Here is a 15,356-nt window from a genome sequence, read left to right as displayed (position 1 = left end):
CTAGTAGGAGCCCAACAGGGTCAGAGCTGCGGAGGGCAAAGGCAGAGGGCTGTGCATGCTGACCCGGTGGCGGGCACACAGCCCCCAGGGTGGGGTGTCTAGAGGAGAAATGAAACCGTGGAGAAGGAAAACATGACCTCTGTTTTCTGCATCAGCCTGTCCCCTGGGAGTAAAGATTGGGTAAGAGAGACCCTTTTGAGATCCTTTTTACATTAGTAAGGTTTTTCTACGAATTAGTTGTATATTCAACTCTCCTCGAACTAAAGGTTACCCATGAGGGAAGGGATGGGTGGCTAGACTTCGAGGTGTTGCTGGGGAACGTGTAGACCGCCCCCCGCCGCCCCAGCCTCAGCAGTGATCCCTCTGGGGTAGGGCCGGAGCAGAGAAGGTGAAACTGCTGGGAGGAGGGTCAGCCCATTAAATATGACCCAGGGTCTCCTTGGCCAGGGGCGTCTGCAGGAGAACCCACAGCCCCATCCCCACCCTAGAGCCAGGAGGCACCCGGAAGACACTCTGAGCTCTTTTACAAGCCCTGGTCCCCTCAGACCCTGTGTGTCGAAACCTACCAACACATCTCTGAGCACAAACACATGAATCCTTGTTCAAACACAAGAGCACGCCCCGGAATAAATTCTGGGAATACACAGGAACTGATTCCTACACACACACACACTTCCTCCTCCTCCCTGCCCACCCTCCTCCCAGCCCCAACATACAGCTTCTGGGGCCAGCTGGGCGCCCTCTGCCAGGGGACTCTCTTCCCCCATCCCTCGAGGAGGGTACTGCCCACCAGCTTCCTTCAACTTCAGCTCCAGCTGCACCAGAGTTTGTTTGTCAGGCTGCAGGTCCCTTGGGCCTTCAGCCCAGGAGCCTGAGCTCCAGGCGGAGCCAGGAGTGGCTGAACCAGCCCTCTGGGGAGCTCTGCATCTCCAAAAGTTCAATAAAGGGGAAACCTGGACTCCTGGCTCCGGGCGGCCAAGCCCAGCTCCCTGGCCAGGAGCCCCACACCCCTGTCGGGCTCGGAGGTACCTGGGAAGGTGAGTCATGGGGTAGGCAGGCTGCAGGGAAGCAAGGGAGGAGAATCCAGTCTTGTAAAGGTGTCCCCGGGGGTGGGGGAGAGTCCTGGGGCAGCCAGTGGCCAAGGTCAGGCAGGGGGAGGTCGCCCCCGCCAGCCCCTCGTGCTCACTCATCACCCTCCTAGACTGTCCCAGGCTCTCTGCACCTGCAGCTGATCTTCATCCGCCAGCACAGAAATCCAGGACACGCCCCCGCCCACCTTCTGCCCCATTCGAGCCCATGTGTGGGCTCAAGCCCCAAGGCACCAGTAATTCCACACTCAACCTGGCACCCAGTCCTGGGGGTGGAGGAGGGCAAGACTGGGGCAGACAGGGCCTGGGGACTGAGGGTTCCGGAGTCTCGGGTTTGTGCCTCGCCCACACTGCCTCTCCCAGACCTGCTGGCCCAGGCTCCCACGGGACGCCCCTGGGCGGGCACCCTAAACCTAATGGAGGCTGGTGCCCAGGGTCAAGCCACGAGCCAGACCACTGAGCGCTCCGTCACTCGTGCCCGAGAAAACCCCGGGCTCTGCCAGCAGCGCCTGCCCTCTGCCTGTTTAAGAGCCGTCCTTGTTCTCAGGCTGCAAGGGTGGCCTGCGCACGAGCAACCCCCTCAGGGCCAGCTCACACCCGAGGCTCCTTCCAAGCGAGCTGGGGCCATAAGCCGACTCGGAGCAACCGAGGCACGGAGGAGTCGCCAACCCCAAGAAGGCCCAGGATGCCAGCCTCCGCTGGCCCCGTCTGCAAGTGGGAGGCCCCATCCAGCCTCTTCCGAGAGCCCTCATCCTGCCTAGGAGCTGTCAGGACACACCCCAGTGTCCCGGGACACACCCCAGTGTGGCCAGCACACCTGGCCTTCCGCGCCTGTCAGTCCAGCTGTTCTAGAAAGAGAACATTTTCTTCTCACTCTATTTGGATAGCTGCAGGGACAGCCACAGGGAGCAGAGAGGGTCTGATTATTGATGGAGGCAGTGTGCAAGGCCACCGGCCTCCGAAGGGATCGAGGGCCTGGAGCTGGGAGGCCTGGGCCCCCCTCCCCGACAGGGTCAGCGCCCCTCAGCACCACCACAGAGAGACTAGCTGGAGGGGTTCCCCAGGCCCAGGTCCTGGGAGACGGACTCCCGTCTTTAGGGAATGTGATCAGCGACCGGGTCGGGTGAGGACACCTCCCAGGCCGAGGCCCCATCCCACCCCCACACTCCACTCCCCTCCTCTGCAGGTCTCGGGCTGACAGGTGGGGGCTCCAGCAAGGAAGACAAGGCATCCACAGGACAAGGCAGAGGACCTGGAAACCGATCTTCCTCCCGCCCTGGGAGGCAAGAAACGGAACCGCGGGATTGAGCCAAGCGCCTCTCCTCCCTCCACCCTCCCATCTGCCTCCTCGAAGGCCAGCCTCCCGCGTGCGCCCCTCCCCTCCCCTCCCGGTCCCTGTCCCCTTTCCAGCCGCCCCATCCTGGTGTCTCCTTGTCCCCATCTCCAACTCCTCCTGCTTGCCTCCCCCGCCCTGGTTATGTAAGGGGCCCAGGAACACACAGAGGGAGCTTTGTTGTCAAACCAAATCCATACGGAGCCGGGAACGGCCAGCGCAGCTGTTCCCCATTCCCTCCGCCTTGGCAGGGGTGAGACACCGGGCAGGGAGCCCCCACATGCCTCCATTTTGGAGGGTGGGGGGCGAACGCTGGCCCCAGGGCCCCCAGGCAGCTGAACGGGTGGCCAGGGATCAGTCACCATCGCATGGGATCACAGCAGGGAACCAGCTGGCCCCCAAGACAGACCAGAGACTGGGTGCAAAGCCAGGGCCCCAAAGCCCAGAGAGGGGAGCTCAGGGCTGGGACAGGGCCGCACCGTGAAGGCCTTGAGGGGCGCCCAGACTGACACCGGTGCACCCTATTTTTGTCCGCTCAGGGATGCAGGCCTGCGTTCTGTCGGGCACACAACCCATGGACACACTCATCTATGCTCACTTGAAAGGCATCTGAGCAGAACTCTCCTCTCTGCTCTGACCAGCCTCCACCACCCCAGGTACCTCTGAGGAAAAGCCTTTGTGCTCTGGAAAGAAAAGGGTGGGGGGCAGAGGTCAGAGGCCAGAGAAGCTCCACCAGCCAGCACTTCTTGGGAGGCCCTAGGTCCAGGATGAGAGCCTGCCCTCCTGCCCAGGAAGATGTCCAAGGGGGCAGGCGAGGGCCCAGGAAGCTAAGCGTAAGATGAGAGCATCGGCACTTGGGGGCGGCAGGCCCTGTCCCTTCACCAAACCCAACTGCTGGACGAGTCATCTCAGTCGAAAACGCTGAGGCTGCCAAGGAGAAGGCCCTCCGGAGTGTCCACGGCCTGCAGGGCGCCCGCCCGGCTCACCCAAGGTCCGGCTGCCACGTTAAGCAGAACGGTGTGGGTGCCGAGACCTGCCGTGGGGTGGGGGCAGAGGGGCACGGGAAAGAAGGGAAGGCAGACACAAAGGAAGAGGGGGGTTGGAGAAGAAGGGGAGAGAAATCGGAAGGAGGAGAGAAGGAAGGCGGTGGCGGGGTGGGGGGGCTCAGAAAAAGAAGAGAAAGAGGAAAAGGACCAAAGACGGGACTAAAGGAAAAGAGGACACACTAACCCACTCCAATATTTGTGCCCTGGAAAATCTTGTGGACAGAAGAGCCTGGCAGGCTACCGTCCATGGGGTCGCCAAGAGTGGGACATGACTTAGCATAAAGGAGAAGCTCCAGCCCTAGAGGATGCCCCCTGGCAGCACCCCCACACACACCCTCTGAGCCAGACAGGTGGTCCAGGAGAAGCAGGACAGGGTGGGAGCATTTCCAGACAACTGGTCCCAGCCCAGCCAGCCCCACCGTCAGCCAGGACCCAGGGGTTTCAGCCTCAACAATCCTACATCTTTGGAACCTAGAAGATAAACCAGAACCTCAGAGAAAGGAGAGATGGAGGCAGGGGGAAGCACAGGAGTGGGAGCTCCTGCCTGGGGCAAGAGTCCCTCTGTGACCTGGAACAGTGAGTTCGTTTTCTGAGTCTCAGCTCCCATCTTTGCGAAAAGGAGTTACCGAGAGGCTACTGTGTGCCAGCCCGGTGCCGGGGATGCGACAGGAAGTCAGGTGGTCAAAGGTCCTGCCCTGGAGTCAGTCTAACATCAGCCTGGACCTCTGAAGTCTCCCCAGCTCACGCGTATTGTCTGTGCTGTGTGACCAATCCCGTGCGCGGCACTGTTAGCCCAGTTATCAGATGTGCTGGTGGAGAATCAGAGCTCCGGACGTGCCAAAGGCCATATGGCTGGGAGCAGATAGAGAAGACACAGCAACACCTGCCCGGCTTTCTGGCCCCCAAAGAAAGCACTCTTCGGTCTCTGGACCTCAGAGTCTGTGATCCGGAATCACAGAAAGCGCAGCAGCCAGCATTTATAGAGCCGGACCGCAGGTGCTGGGATGTTACTGGATATGTGCTCTCGAAGTAAAGGTCACCAACGAGGAAAGGGATGGGTGGTTAGACTTCTAGGTGTTGCTGGGGAATGTGTAGACCGCCCTCTGCCGCCCCAGTCTCAGCAGTGATCCCTCTGGGGTAAGACCAGCGAAGAGCAGGTGGAACTGCTGGGAGGAGGGCTAATGCTCAGCCCATCAAATATGACCCAGAGTCTCCCTAGCCAGGGGCTCCTGAAGCCCCTATGGGGAAACAAGGAGGCAGATCTGAGAACCCACAGCCCCATCCCCACTCCAGAGCCAGGAGGCACCCAGAAAACACTCTGAGATCTTTCTCAGGTGATCTCTGCTCTGGTCCACTCTGTGTCAAAACCTACAAACACATCTCTGAGCACAAACATGTGAATCCCTGCTCAAACACAGGAGCACGCCCCAGAATAAATGCTGGGGATACACAGGAACTGACTCCAACGCACACATCCAAACACACATGCTCTCGACCCTCTTTCCAGGCAGAGAAGACAGACACCACCTGCCCAGATCCTTGGTCCCCAGAGAAAGTGCGCTCCAGTCTCTGGGCCCCACTTACTGAATCACAGAAAGCACGGCAGCCAGCATTTACAGAGCAGGACCCCAGGCGCTGGGACGTTTATGGAAATGAGCTCTCACTCAGAAGTGCTAATGCAGCCCTGCCCTCCCAGCCATCTGAGGCCCTCTGGGCTCACCGGGCAGTGGGGGACAGGGCCCCCTGATGTCACAGGTTGGGACTCGAGGGGTGTGCAGGGCCATCAGGGAAGCCTTGGGATAGGCTCGAGTTGGATATTGAAGGACACCAGCTATCTAGGAAGAGGACTGCCACCGGCACCCAAGTCACTGTCAGGGGCCAGCAGAAGCAGAGGCTGGAGCTGAGGACATGGACACGTGGCTGGGGGGGTGGGTGTAAGAACAGTCCTACTGGACAACCCCCGTCCCACTTTCAAATGCAGTTTTATATGGGACACCAATATGTAGAAGGAAGACGTGGCATTGTTTGGGTTGAAGCAAGAATGGGGGGCGAACCCCCTCCCAAGCCCTTACTCCTGACATGAGACCCTAGAAGGTTCCATTCCAGGGGCGCTTTTCTTGGACCCAAATAAAGTGTCAGGCAGGAGGGGAGGTTGGGACCAGTCTGTGCAAGGACCTGAAAGCCGGGCTGAGGAAGGGGGATGGGAGCAAGAAGGTGACCAGCTGGCCCTGGTGTGGGGGCGTAGAGGGGAGGCCCTCCTGGGGGGCAGCTTCCTGCTCACTCCCGCCTCGGGGGACTCCTGCTTGCCTCTCCCAGGTCTGAACAGGCTGCTGCGCCAGGTCCTCAACAGCCTGTCAAAGGGGAAACTCTTCTCCCTTCACCCCAAGAAAGTGTATGTGTGTGTACAGTCACATCTGACACCCCACGGACTGCAGCCCGCCAGGTTCCTCTGTCCATGGGATTCTCCAGGCAAGAAGACTGGAGAGGGTGGCCATTTCCTCCTCCAGGGGAATCTCCCCAACCCAGGGACCGAACTCATGTCTCCTGCATATCCTGCACTGGCAGGTGGATTCTTTACCACGGGCTCTTTACCACCTGGGAAGCCCTCACCCCAAGAAAAGGGGGAAGCGGAGCGCGGACATGGTGAAGACAAGGTCATATCCGATCTACATCCTCCATTCACTCAGCAAAGAAATATTTACCGAGCATTTATTATGTTAGACACCATTCCAGGCAAGAATAACACGGCAAAGAGCACGACAGGTTTCTGGAACTTATGCGAAACCACTCCTGAGTCAGCGAGGAAAACGCCCTGAAAGTTTCCAAACCCGTTCACAGCCCTCCCACACACACGCCCCTCCCATGCCTGCATCGCCTCTGGACCGTCCCTGTCAGGGTCACGGCTGAGCAGCATCAGGGGCACGGCACGTTCCCTGCCCACCCCCAGGCGGAGTCTTCTTCCTGAAATCTCCAGATGGCCGCACTGAGGACCTGGTCCCCTCCCCTCCCCAGGCAAGGAAGCCCACAGAGCTCTGGATGCATTGTTAAACGTGCCAGTTTTATTTTTTCATCATGACAAAGGACGAAGCTTCATCTCTAGTCTTGCTGGCTCTGAGTTCCTTGTTCAGAACCCAAGGACATGAGCCGGCTCCATGCTCACCTGCCCAGAGCTCCCAGGTCCCTGGGTCCCTGCCGCTGTTCTCTTCCCGTAAGCTTCGAGCAAGGGGTCCCCAGGGCGGGGCCCCAGCACCCCCACTTCTCTCCTGCCAACCCTGCCAACCAGGCCTCCCTCCTCCTGATCGGAGCAACCTCTAAGAAGCAAAAAGGATGTAGGTCTTTGAGGATCCTCTCTGGTCTTGACCAGCCCAGGACGGGGTCCAGGAGCACCCTGGAACAAAGCCACCACGGCCCGGCAGGAATCTGGGGGTGTCGGGAGCAGCTGTCAAGGCAGGTCCCTGATCTCAGACCCCAGAGGACCCCTCCCTATCCCCACTGTTGCCGGATGAGGCCTTGTGGGCAGCAGCCAGGGAGCCGCATTTCCAAGGAATAGGAGCCGGCAGGCAGGCCAGATGGAAGCAATTACCGGCGGGAAAGCAGGAGAGGTGGGTGCTGGCAGGGGCTGGGAGGGGCCACAGGAGCAGGGAGGGAGGAAGGGGAACCCGGCCCTGCCCAGATGAGAGGCAGGGGCTTGGAAGCCCAGGACCAGCAGGGTCAGACATGGGGTTGAGGGCCGCACAGAGTTCTGGACTGAGAATCAGAAGGGCCGTGTCCCCGTGGTCACCAATACCCTGTAGCCTTGAGCAAACCCTTTCACACCGCCAAGACTTGCCTTCTTCATAGATCTCGGGGAAGGGTGAGATGAGCTTGGGGAACAGTAAAGAACCAGGCTGAAAAGCACAAGATTTTGGATGCAGGCAGAGTCCCAGCTCAGCTGCTTAGAAGCTGTGTGACCTTGGCCAAGTGGTCCAATCTTCCCACGCCTCCCTGTCTTCATTTACAAACGGGCTTAATGAAAGAGTCACATGAGCTTACACGAAGTGATGTAAATAAGTGAATAGCACAGCTTTTTTTTTTTTTTTTTTTTGTAGAATTTTTTTTTGTAGAGGTTTGCTGTGCCAGGCTTTTATTAAGCGCTTGATAGCTTGATAGATAAATTGTAACCACTTTTGTTATTCGCTATCTCTCTTTTTACTAGAAGGCCAGGTATTTGTGAAGGCTGCCCCGGTGGAGGACAGGGCAGACCATGGGTGCGGCAGCATCACCGAAGTCCCTGGAGCCCGCACCTTGGTGGAGGGTTTGGACCCACGGCAGAAACAACGGTGTGCCCGCCAAACACTCTGCAAACAGCTTCCTGTCCTCTTCCTAGCAACCACGCTCTCCACCCTCCACAGGAGAGCAAGATCCCAGAGTCCCCAACCCACTCAGGCTTTGGAGTGAAGCGGCACCAGGCCGTGCCCACCCTCGAGGCCCAGGTGGACACTCTCCTCCAAACCCCCGCAGCAGCACCCTCCTCCCTCCTGGGCTCGGGGCAGAAGCCAGGGCTCCAAATTCTAGAACAATCACATCATGTCTCTGCAGGGTGGCTTTGCGGGGGGTAGGGGTGGCAGAGATAGGGCGGTCATCTGGCGGCAGGGCTACTGGTCCCAGGCAAGAGGCCAAGATGAAAAGAAAACCTGTGGCTCAGGATGGCCCTCCTCATCTGAAGAGCAATCAACACAGGGCAGCCCCTGGCAGAGCTTCCCCCTCTGTGGGCCTCAGGGGCGCCAGTCAGAGGCCCGTCGCACCTGCCTGGGGCTCAGGCATCACTACAGCTGCTCCCACTTGTAGCAAACACTTGACCACTTCCTCCGCCGGTAGAATAAAGGGCGTCACTAACACACACACACACACACACACACACACACACACACACACACACACACACACACACACACACACACACACACACATTGCGGCACAGGTCAGGAGTGAACTGGAGTCCAGGCGTGGCCAGCAACCCCTCCTGGCACACTCCGAACAAGCGTGGACAAGTGCTGAGCGCCTCCAGGAAAGGGTGACCAATGAGAGAGGGAATTAATGACTACAGGCACCCAAATCTGCCCGCCCTAGGCACTTCCTCAAGGAAACCAAAAGGACAAGAGTGGAGAAGGACCTAAGGTGGAGAGGTATGAGAAGTTAGCTAGTTCCTGCAGAAGAATGCGTACTCCCAGGCAGCTGAGGAGTCAGGAGGGGGAGGGTCAGGCCCCATACACTTTCTGGGTGTCCCCCTACCTGACTGCCCTGCTCCCTAGCACCCACGGTCCAACCCCCAGGGCCTGGGAACTCAGCTGGGTTCTGGCGGCTGTCACAAGCTGTAGGTCTGGTCCTCAGTCTCTGGGACCCTCTGGGACACTGATCTGAAGGATCCCTTGCAGGAGACGTGGCGGTCCCCACCCCATCCTCATGGGCTGGGACCATGATGTCTTACTGCAAGGTGGAGGGACCCCCTTCTCCTTGAAAGAGAGGCCAAACTGTTGAGCCGCTCTGAGTGGAGGAGTCCACCCAGAAAATGCACCCACATAGGGCCTGGGTGGGCACCCAGTGCAACATAGATGCCAGGCCAGAGTGCGTAAACCATGGATGATCACAGGGCCCAGGAAGGGAGGTCTAGCCCCAGCTGTAGAAAAGCGGAGAAAGTGTTAATTGTCGGTCACTCAGCCGTGCCCGACTCTTTGAGACTCCATGGACTGTAGCCTGCCAAGCTCCTCTGTCCATGGAATTCTCCAGGCAAGGATACTGGAGTAGGTTGTCATTTCCTCCTCCAGGGGATCTTCGGAACGCAAGTATCGAACCCGGGTCTCCTGTATTGCTGGCAGAGTCTTGACTGTCTCCTCTCTTGCAGGCAGAGCCACCAGGAAAGCCCTTTCCTTCTAGGACTTGTTACAGTTCTAAGAGGAGCAGATTCTCGGTTCTAAACCCGAAAACTGGATCCTAGGAATCTAAAAGGGCTGGGAGGGTGGAGGGGCCAAAGAGCTCTGTTTCTGAGGAGTGGGAGTGAGTCACTGCTTTGGGAAGGGAAGCGGGTGAGGGACGAAAGGGAAATCAGCTCAGAAGGCACTGAGGACTGCTTCGGCCTGGGCCTCCACTCATGGGCAAGGGACCCTATGGCCCCAAGCAGCAGCCCACTCCCAAGCCACGGACGCTGCTCAGCCTCCAGGTCTAGCACGAGACCCCAGGCTACTTGCTAACTCTTCCTACCATCCACCCTCCCCTCTGAAGGCCTGATAACCTGGGCTCTGGGGGAAAGGTCCAGACTCCTGGCTCTCCTTCGGGTGCTGGGAGGGAGGCCTAGGGCCCAGGGGACAGCCTCAGATCTCCCGCCCAGCACACGGATGCTGAGGGACGAGGCACGGAGAGCCTTGCAGTGGAGACTCAAACCAAGCCAGGTATAGGCCAGAGGGACCTGGGCCATGTCAACTCGGGCAGGGGGTATTCGCCAATTAGCTCCCGGCAAAGAGAAGAAGCCCCGGAAGTTCATTTCTAGGCCCGAAGCAGCTGGCACCTCGCGGGCAACCTCTCCAGGATTATGGGCAGCCTTTGGAGAGTCTCTTTGGAGGGTGTGGGAGAAATGCTGCTAAGAGCAAATACTCACATACCTCTGCCTCTGTGCAGGTAACTTCCATGGCACTCAGCACCTTAACGATTCCTCCCCAACAACCCCCCACCCCCGAAGATGCCAGTGCAGGGGTCTAGACGGGCAGGTGGCAGAGCATAGCTCAGGAGAGTGGCTTTGGTTTGCGCCTCTGCCACCCTAGCTGTGCCAGGCCCGTTCCCTAGGTTCCACAAAGAACAAGTCTGCCTGAACTTGGCTTCCACACTGTGCCTCCACCACCCCCACCCCACCCTGGGGGGCGGACAGCACAGGCTGCCCTGAGAAGTGAGAGGGTGTGCCAGCCTGTGGGTGGTCAGGAGGTCAGACAGGCACAGCTGAGCCCCCGGACACTGTCTGCAGCCCCAGCCCTCTGGCAGGAGCCCCCTACACTGGCACTCAGGACCCAGTCTGGGAGACAGGGGCGCAACAACATTAGATGAGGCCTCAGATGGCCCAGGCAGAGCCTCCCCCAAGACTGGGAATGGAGGGGCGAGTGCTGACAGACATGCTGGCAGCTGAGGGTTTTGCCAGGGAGGTCCCAGCCAGCAGGGGCCCCAGAGGGGCACCCAGCACTGACAACTGAGCCCAGGGATTCTACCCCGAACTGAACTCCACCCCAACCCCATCCCTCCCCATTGCCCACAGCCAGGCAGGTCCCAGACACAGTAGCCTAGGCCCAAAGACCCCCAGGAACGTGGACTGGTGTCTTGGGCACGGCCAGTCTGCAGCTAGCGACCCCCACGCTTGGGCTCTGCTTGGCGACCTTGGGTCTCCTGCACACTGGCGGCCCCAGCAGAGCCTGTCAACTCCAGCCAAGCCAGCCCGCCGACCTCCTGGACCTGGTGGGGCAGTTGTGGGAGCAAGCGCGGCTCAGAGGATGCCCAACGCGGAGGCGGGGTGGGGAGGGCCTCTTCCGCCTCGGCGCAGGGCTGGGGGCTAGAAACTTTCCAGAGAGGAGGACCGTCCCATTCGCTCACTCCCAGGGAGCAAAGACAATCGGCTTTCCGTGGAAAATCCCATCCAGGGCAAGGAATCCCTGGGCTGTGGCCGCCCCTCCGGGACCCCGACCCGGACCCGCGCGGCGCCCACGTGCCCGGCCCGACCACCTCCCCTCTCGCGGTGCCGGGCAGGGAACCGGGCGGCCGGGACCCGGAGGTGCTCCCCGCCCTCGCTGGCGGGCCCCACGGGGACCGGCCGCCGCGTACTCACCCTCGCGGGTGGCGCGGGGCGGGGCAGGATGGCTCCGCGCGCAGCTCAGATCCGCTAGGCGCACGGGCTGGAGGCGCGGCGGCTCCTCTCGGCCCGGTCCCTGTCCCAGGCGCGGGGCCGGCCTGGGAGCGGGCAAGTCCGCCTGCTGGGAGGCGGGGGCCCGGGCCCCGGCGTGGGGCGGGGAAGGGGGCCGGACACGCTTGCGCACACGGCCGGGGAGCCGAGCGGGGAGCAGGCGGGCAGGAGGAGGAAGGGCGGGGTGGAGGAGGAAGAAGGGCAGGGGCGATCCCGCTTATGGGCGGGGCGGGTGGCCGCCGACTCGGGAAGGTGCGCCGGCGGCGGCAGCGGAACCGGGGGGCGGCGGGCCCCGGGGCGAGGGGAGCGGATGGGTAGACCGATGGGGCGGGCGCGGAGGGGTGTGTGTGGCGGCGGAGAGCCGGGCGGTGGGGGGTGTTGGCGGGGCGGGTAGGAGGAGACTGGTGGGGTGAGGGCGCAGAGTTCAGGCGGGCGCAGCCTGTGAGTAGCACCAGGATGGATGTGCCCAGCGCAGCCCATGCACGCCCTCCTGGAAACAATGAGCCCTACAAAGCGCTCTCCGCTCTCCCACGCGTGGAACCGTGTCTTTCTCCCCCTCGGGAAACTGAGGCACGCCCCTCCTACGCACAGTGGCCTGGTGCCGTGGTCGGAGACCTGCGCCCTCCCTTTGCACCGGCCCTGCCACCCCCAAACTTCTCCCTCTGCACCTCCTTTGCACACCCCTTCTTGGCTTTGAGAAAGCGTCTTAGTTTCTGTTCCTTACTGAAGGCGCCAGGCATCCTGCCCCGAGGGGAAAAACCCGCCAGGCCCTTAGCCTAGTGCCTGGGGCCCACCCACCCCAATCAAGCCAGGAAACTACTCAGGCTGAAGAACCGTCCAGAAGCCACCCGCAGGACAATCCCCAGATCCCAAGACACTCTCAGAGGTGAAGAGCCCTTAGTGTGAAGAACCGGGGGAGGGGGGTGGAGCGGGGAGGGATTAGCAGAGCTCCAAGGAACACGTAAGACCCCAACCCCCAAGAAAGCTTAACCAGCTAATGGCAAAGAGAAGGCTCACAGTGGACGCCCACTCAAGGATAAGTTAGGATAGAAGCTAGTACAGATGAACCTATTTGCAAAGCAGAAGTAGAGACACAGAGGTAGAGAATAAATGTATGGACCCCCAGGGGGGAAAGGGGTGTGGGGCCAACTGGGAGACTGGGATTGACTTGTATGCACTATTGATGGTAGTGGTGGTTTAGTTCCTAAGTAGCCTCCGACCCTCCAGACCTCATGGACTGTAGCCTGCCAGGTTCCTCTGCCCATGAGATTCCCGACCCAGGGATAGAACTCCTATCTTCTGCATTGCAGGTGGATTCTTTAACCCTGAACCCCCACAGGAGCCCATAATGACACATACTCACCCATATAGTATCATTCAGAGTAGCCTGCAGTGCAGGGGGTTCTTTGTCACTGATCCACCTGGGAAGCCCTACATTCTGGATACTATGTATATAAAATAGATGACTAATAAGCACCTGCCTTATAGTTCAGGGAAGTCTACTCAGTGTCCTGGGGGTGTAGGTGTACATAGAGCTGATTCTCTTTGCTACACAGCAGAAACCAACACGTTGTAAAGCAACTATGTACTCCAATACTTTTTTTTTTTAAGCCAAAAGACTTCATTTAATACTGATGTTAATACAAAATGTAATCAGATGCAAATGCCATGTTACCCTGTTCTTAAAGTCGTTAAAAACGGGGAAAAATGTAGGGTTTTATTTTCACCTTTCTTTTCCTAGCTGTCTTTTGTGTTCACGCTCAGTCACTTCAGGCATGTCTGACTCTTTGTGACCCCATGCACTGTAGCCCACCAGGCTCCTCTGTCCATAGGATTCTCCAGGCAAGAATACTGGAGTGGGTTACCATGCCCTCCTCCAGGGGATTTTCCGGACCCTGGGATCAAAACCACATCTCTTATGTCTTCTGTGTTGGCAGGCAGGGTCTTTACCACTAGTACCACTTGGGAAGCCTTAGCTGTCTGTTAGGTAGAGATTTTTGGTCTGTTTACTTCTTATGTGTCAAAGAATTTGATCAGTCTTATGTACTTAAAATATCATTTTACCTTTTTCTTGCAGTTAAACTGCATAAGACCTAAAATAATCTGTTTCTATTTTTTCTTATTTTTTATTAAATTTATTTCTTTTTAATCGAAGGGTAATTGCTTTACAGTATTGTGTTGGTTTTTGCCAATCAACATTTGAATCAGCCGTAAGTATACCTAAAAAGAAAAATAGAGTAAGTTAGCACAGGATATGACTAAGTATAAGGCATGAGTAATTGACGAGGGGGGGTCACAGAAATGCCAGCTCTAAGTTCATTTCAGCTGAAACCGGAGGGTTCATGGCCTGAGAAGAGGTAACTGAGGAAGCACTCCGGCCTGCGTCAGCACAGTGAAGGAGGCAGGGTGGAGACCGAGGGCCTTGAGCGCGTCTACAGATGGCTGTCCTTTCTAAATCACACCGTGCATGGTGGAGGTCACTCCTGCATCTCACCAGTGTCTAAATCACCAGTGTCCAAGTGTAATTAATGCTTGTTTTTGTCAATCAAGCATTCACACAACAAATACTCATCTGGCATCAGCTTCAGCTCTGGCAGGGTGACTCAAGTCCCTGCCGCGGCAGGGCAAGGCTGAAGGGAGAGAGACCAGCCTCCCTGGTGCACGGGGTGGGGGTCAGAGGGGAGACACTGACCCAAAGAGAGTAAAGCAATTGTCCGAAGCGACTGGAATCACAGAGCTGAGCTGAGAATCAACCCAGCTTTGCAATTTTGCAAACTCGTTAATGAACTCGATCTAAACACAGCTGTCAGTTCTTGTTCTCAACCACGTAAACTTCACCCTGTGGGAAACACCACATTGAAGGGCCAGCTTTGCTCTTGGAGACCTGATTTCCAACTCTGCCTCAGTCACTAAATAGGTTTAATTTTCTTGTTAGGGAAAAAAAAAAAATGGAAGTAACTGTAAATTATTCAAAGGGCTATTGTTGATGTGAAATTAGGCAACGGATATAAATTTGCTCCAGCAGTATAAGGCGCTGTTAAAAGCGTGTGCTCTTATCACACACGTGGCACCCCCTCCTCTAACCAATAAACTGTATTCAGATCTCCTCCCTTCTCCTCCCCCCAGCTTATCCCAGGCCTGGTTACTGAGTGCCCAGAAGCTAACTGTCATCTAGACTCCTCCCCTCAGGCCGCAGTGTGCTCACTCACGATCTTTTCCCTCTAGTTCTTTAACACAGCCAGATGCTTAGCTGGCTGCCTAGAACCCATGTCATCTGCAGGGCAGGAGGGACACGGTTCTGGGACTTTTCGCCTGAAGCCCCTCCCAGCCCACTTGCCCATCCGCAGGGCGCTGGGAGTTGCTTAGCAAGAGGCAGTGTGGTGGGGTGACCCAGCTTCGGCTCCCAAAACTGTTCCTTTCGGGGCCAGCTGTGCCAAGGATGTGTCAAGACACCCTGAGGACCAGTGGTCTGGGTCCTGGCCCCCTTCTGAGCCATATTGCCTCCTTTCCCACCTCCAGATCACCCCCTTTACCTCTCCGGTTCTGTCTCTGCTATGGAGGAAGTTGGCGGACACAGCTCTGCTGGGGCGCCCAGGGGGCCTCTCTCTCTCTCTCTAGGGAGCAGAGGGAGGAGACAGAGGAGCAAGGGTTGTGGGAGGGGCAGGTGCATCTGGAGCTGGGAGGCCAGGGTGTGAGCCCTTAACACATGCGCCTCCCCAGGCCTCTGGCTCCTGTCCCTCGCATGTGCCACGTTAGCATCCTGCCCACCGGGAGGAGGGAACAGCGAGATGCCGTTTGAAGAAGAAATAAACCCAATCCAGCATCTCAGACGCTTTTAAAAATAGCAACTTGGGGATGGTGTTTCAGCTCCTATTTTTATCAGATTTATATGGCTGGACGCTCGAGCTGTGCGGTTCCCAGGGTTCTCAATAGCAGCGGACATCACTATTGTAGTCTTAGAAACCTGCCATAAG

At 58.1% G+C, this 15,356-nt stretch overlaps 1 protein-coding gene across 3 annotated transcripts in view; it reads right to left on the bottom strand.

The window, feature by feature from the left end:
• The window catches only part of ST3GAL4 (ST3 beta-galactoside alpha-2,3-sialyltransferase 4), a 53,996-nt gene that overhangs the window by 26,478 nt on the left and 12,162 nt on the right, over nucleotides 1–15,356 (bottom strand). Inside the window, exon 1 of one of the 3 annotated variants that reach the window (XM_065937387.1) lies at nucleotides 11,308–11,493. The exons of the other annotated variants lie outside the window; for them this stretch is intronic. The gene's annotated coding sequence lies outside the window, so the exon portion shown is untranslated. Of the gene's footprint in view, nucleotides 1–11,307; nucleotides 11,494–15,356 lie in introns of those variants that run through there. 3 annotated transcript variants of the gene reach the window in all.

Source organism: Muntiacus reevesi, chromosome 5 (assembly GCF_963930625.1).
Source record: "Muntiacus reevesi chromosome 5, mMunRee1.1, whole genome shotgun sequence".
In the NCBI taxonomy this organism is placed as follows: domain Eukaryota; kingdom Metazoa; phylum Chordata; class Mammalia; order Artiodactyla; family Cervidae; genus Muntiacus; species Muntiacus reevesi.
Note: the sequence above shows the minus strand (reverse complement) of the source record. Positions and strands in the feature narration are given on the sequence as shown.